Source organism: Elephantulus edwardii, unplaced genomic scaffold, assembly GCF_000299155.1.
Source record: "Elephantulus edwardii isolate Elephantulus edwardi_28Jun2011 unplaced genomic scaffold, EleEdw1.0 scaffold00362, whole genome shotgun sequence".
Lineage (NCBI taxonomy): Eukaryota > Metazoa > Chordata > Mammalia > Macroscelidea > Macroscelididae > Elephantulus > Elephantulus edwardii.
In genome coordinates, this window is record NW_006400112.1 from 44,919 (window position 1) to 50,154 (window position 5,236).

A 5,236-nucleotide genomic window follows, 5' to 3' on the forward strand; every position below is an offset into this window, starting at 1 on the left:
TTTCATTTGGTCTTTCACAATTTTCAAGTTTCTCTGAAGTCAACTTTTTATGTTCTTTTTTCTCAATTAATTCCTGGCTAGATAAGTCATATCTCCCTCCATTTTGAATAGTAGTATTTATTTGATCATCTGGTAGCTTTAATGGTGGTTTATTTTGATGATTACTATGGCAAACATTTAATTTTGTGACTCCACACAGTACTTATTGTTCTTCACTTCCAAGTCATCAAAAAGGAGATCAAGAGTGGTGTTATTCCTTTGGAAGACATGTGTTTGGTTTTTTTTCTGCATCATTTTTCTTTGGTTTGGATATGCCAGGAGTAGACCTTGTAGTTTTCTTTTTTGGTCTGTTTTTTTGTCCTTTCTTTCCACAAGTCCTTAGATGTTCTAGGAAATGATCAATGTGCTCTTTCCAATTTTTTGGAAATCCATACATAAACTTCCTTATGAGGTGGTTAAGATAACCTGCTTCTTTCATGGAAATCTGGTCTATCATTCCTTTCAATATATAAATGTTGCCCGATAAAGTTCTAAGTTTGTTGTAGTCAATGCGTTCTATAATTATATTACTGTGCCAATATATACAAGTAAGATTTGGTAATTTTCCTTCTACAATTATGGCAGTATTATTATTAATGGTTTTAATCATCCATTCATGTAGATGGACTACCTGATTTGTTTTTGCTTTAGTTGTAACAGTTTGAAACAGAGTTGGAGAAGAAAGTTTTCTCCTTTCTGATGTTCTTTTTGATCTTTGAGGTACTTCTGCATTAAGTCTTGGAGTTGCAAGCACGATCTTACAAGTACTGTTCATAGAATATAGAAGATCTGTCTCCTCTGACATTGAGTTTTCATTTTTTTCCTTAGTTTTTTGAAGTAAAGTTCCTTCTGTTGTCACTTTACTCTTAGAATCCATTAACTGACTGCTATTATAAGTAGGAACACAATTAGTACTGAGAGCCTCAACAGCAGTATTTTGGGATTTTTCACTGGTAGAAACACCACTTTGTATAACAAAGGTATCTTTTAGGGACTTAGTGGATGGAACTCTATTCTCTTTTGAGTGAAAACTCTGTTTAGCCAACTGAGCGCCATGTAATGAGACTCCTAAAGCTGAAACACTGTCGTGTTCTTCCGTTGGAAGTAGCTCATAAGTTAAACTGGGCATGAGTCTCTCCTTTTGTTGATGTTGAATCTTTTGTTTAACTGGAAGGGACATATTTGATGAATCTTGAGAGACTTCTTGGAGTGGTACTTGGTGGAGGGTGGGTCAGGGAGACTGCGGTAGCCCTATGAGATGTGCACCCCGCGGAGGGGCCCGACGCCCCTCTGGCCCATGTTGGCCTGGGCCAGCGAGCTAGATATATTTCTTTGCTCTTTACCTTTTATTGTCATTTTACCTGGGCCTTTATTAGCTGCAGCTCCTCTTCTTGGAATGTATGTTTTATGGCCCAGCTGGGAATTTTTCACTTCATCCAAATGTGTTTTGGTGTTTTGTGTTTTTTTGTTTTGTGTTTTTCTTTACATTTCTTACAGACTGGCTGAAAACATGTAAGGCTCCTCTAATGCTTTTCACATGCATAAAGTTTAAAGGATTTCTGTGAGGTCCAGTAACTTCAGGAGAGAGACTGTTATTAGTTTGAGTCTTAGTTGAATGGTTTCTGCTGGCATTTGGGAGTCTGATCTACTTGGTTTTTTGTTTTCACTTCCCTCATTGGTGTTGTTGCTATTATGTGCTGTCAAGTTGACTAAAACTCAAAGCAACCCTATGAACAACAGATCAGAACCTTGATCTATATTGATTGCACCATCCTCATGATCTCTTCCATGCTGGAACCCATCATTACATTCATTGGGTCAACGCACCTCCTTGTGTCTTACTTTCTTTCTCTGACCTTCCACCTTTCCCACCACAAAGTCTTTCTGAAACTGGCCCCTCCTGACAACATGCTCAAAATATGTGACACAAAGTTTCACCATCCTTGCCTATAAGGAGTATTTTGGTTGTGATTCCTCCAAGATAGACTTGCTTGTTCTTTTAGTAGTCCAAGGGCTATCTCAGTAGTCTTTGCCAGCACCACAATTTATAGGTATGGGTTTTTCTTTGGTCATCCTTATTCATTATCTAGGGAGCCCTGGTGGCTTAGTGGTAAGGAATTGCACTGTCAACGTAAAGGTACATGGTTCAAATCCACCAGCACAATTTATTGCCTCTGAAAACCTGCTAGAGGGTCAGTTGTTGGTACACAACAACAGCAATAACATTCATTGGGCTTTAATTCATTCAAAGATGCACAATTTCCTCCTTCCACCTCCCACAATTCACTTTGTAATGTATTTCTTTATCCAGACTGTTGTCATACACATAATACCTAATTATACATTTATGCCACAGTCTTTCTTTTCCAATCCCATTTTATAAAAGCAGTATAATGCATGTGACTGAGATATTTCACTCAGCATAATGTTTTTCAGATATGTCATCCATGCTGTGGAGCATTTTACAAGTTCATTGTTTTTCTATGCCGAGTAATAGACCATTGTGTGGATACAGTACCATTTTTCTATCCATTGTTTGTTGATGGGCAGTTGGATATTCCTATTGTGAATAATTCAGCAGTAAACATGGATGCACATGTGTATGCTTGTGTCACAGCTCTCATTTCTTTAGGATATGTTCCCAGTAATGAGATAGCTGGGTCAAATAATATTTCTATTTACAATTTGTTGAGAAAGTATCAGGACACTTTCTATAGTGGTTGTACCATTTTACATTCCTTCCAGAGAGTTTCAGTCTCTCCAGATCCTTGCCAGTATGTGTTGCTTGCTGCCCTGTTGAACTTTGCTATTGTTGGTGGGGTGAGATGACATCTCATTGTTGTTTTGAACATCATGTCTTTTAACCTGCTGCTACTATGGGTGTTGATTGTGGGTCCAAATAAATTGAAATTGTGGACAACTTCAATCTGTTCTCCACATATCAAGCTATTGGCTCAGTTGTGAGGATTTTTATTTTGTTTTCTTGATGTTGAGATATAATTAATATTTAAAGATCTAGGTTGTTTGATTTGGAGTATTTTTTTTATCCTCTACAGCAAGTATTTCAATTCTTCTTCACTTTTTGCAAACAAGATTGTTGATGAGCTCTTCCCCAATTCTGATGCCACATTTTTCTTTACATAGCTTTTCTAATGATTTGTTCAGAATATGGATTGAATAGGTATGAAGAAAGAACACACGCTGACACATTCCTTATGTCAAACAAGAGAGTATTCCCCTTGTTCCATCCAGACCATTTCAGTTGATCTATGTACAGGTTTCTTGGTGCTCTGGTGGTGTAGTCAGGAAGATGCATACTGCTAATTTAAAGAATCTAGTTGTAATATACTAGCAGCTCTGTCAGAGAAAGATGTGCAATCTCCTGTGGAATTTAATGGGTCTGAAAACCTTCTGGGGGCTCAACTGTGAATGTCTTTTAAAAATCCTGTCTTTTGTTACTGTTTTGCCAAAGATTATAGGTAAGGTGGTTTTTTGGATTTTTTTTGCATTTTTTTTACTTTCTGCAATGTAAAAATCATTTTATTAAGCAGTATTATTTAATGTTAATAAATTTTTATTTAATAAATGTTGCTTTGTCTTTCAATTCCATTGTCTATTACTATCACCACAGTTCCTCCAAAGTTTATATACAAAGATTCATTTTTAAGAGGAGAACCCTTGTTCCACTACTGTCCTGTCAATGCAGAAGTAGATTTCTGGAGGTCATCACTTGCTTCTGTGCAATAGCTGTCACATTAGGCTGTGTGCTGATTTGCTTATTCTTTCTCTCCTATTATTTCTCCATATTAATCATTTACTACAGGGTCATTTTAGGATACTAGTACTTTTTGCTTATTTATTTCAGCGACCTTATATCATGAATTAGTTGATATCCTATTAATTCCACAGAAAAGTACAGATCTACAGGATTAGGACATGCCAACCTTTTCACTGGATCTTCTGCTTCAGGGGTCTCTCATGGGCTGAAGTGAAAATATTGGTTGTGAGTGGGGTCTCATTTGATCATTAAAGAAGAGTCTTTCTTAGCTTATGTAGATGGTGGCTGAATTCACTGAGGGTCTCAGTCTTTTACTGGCAGTTTCTTGCTACCTGGGCCTCTTCAACATGGCTACTTTTTCCATTGAAGTATACAAGCTGAGAATGCAATGAGGTTCGGCCGTCAGGGTCTGTGGCTTCTTGGTCATGGGGCCGCACTTTGATTTGTTGACTGTTGATATGTAACATGTTTATTGTAGAGCCAAGTTGGATGTAATCATTGACAATTCTTTTTTATTTTATTTATCATATTGCCTATTGGCCTGGTGGTGAAGATTTTTATTTTCTTGATGCTAGGATACCATTGATAATAAAGGCTGCAGTCTTTGATATTCTGCAGTAAGAGCTTCAAGTCCTCCTTACTTTCAGTGAGCAAGGTCTATAGTACTTGTATAATGCAGGTTGATGATTATTCTGATGCCAAGTCCTCCATAAAATTCAGCTTCTCTAATATCAAAGATTGACTAGATATGAAGAAAGAGTACAGCCCATGTTTGATATTGTGGACTTCATATCAATTCTGTCCTTTTTGCCCAATTTTTTGGCCTTTAAGTTTCTTTCTACATGATATAGCATTTTCACCATCTAATAAATTTACCTTCCTCTTCTTTGGAAAGTCACAACTTAGTATGAAATAATTCTTCTTCACCAATTTAATATCACATTCATCACTGTGTTTAACTTCAGTCCCATCCTCATCCTCGACCACTGACTCTTCAACAGGAGATATGGATCCATCATTATTAGGACAGCAGAATGAATACTGGAAGAATTCAATCACATGAAACAGCAGCTATGCTTTTCCTCTCTGTCAGAGATGTGAAACTACCCTATTCCCCCTTTCCCAGGAATAATTATCTGAGACCCCAGCGCACTTCCCTATCTTGTAGGAAACATCTGTGAGCATCCTCTTCCCCAAGTTCCTTGCAAAATAATGTAAAACCCCTCTCTTAATCAATGCACCAGCAAGGGAACAGACGCTGTATAATGTCTTCTAACTGATTCAGGAATTTTTTATGCAGTTGTGATAAATTATCCTTCTTTTTCGGAAACATTGCCTTGTTAGCCAGCGGCTAACAAGTGAAGGCTTAGTGAGGCTGGTCTTCTGCTTGAGAAGCATCCAAGCAGTTTCTCCTCAATA

At 37.3% G+C, this 5,236-nt stretch overlaps 1 pseudogene; it reads right to left on the minus strand.

Annotated features, from left to right (window-relative positions):
- Window positions 1-4: 4 nt before the first annotated feature.
- The window catches only part of LOC102871348, a 54,016-nt pseudogene continuing 48,784 nt past the window's right edge, over window positions 5-5,236 (minus strand).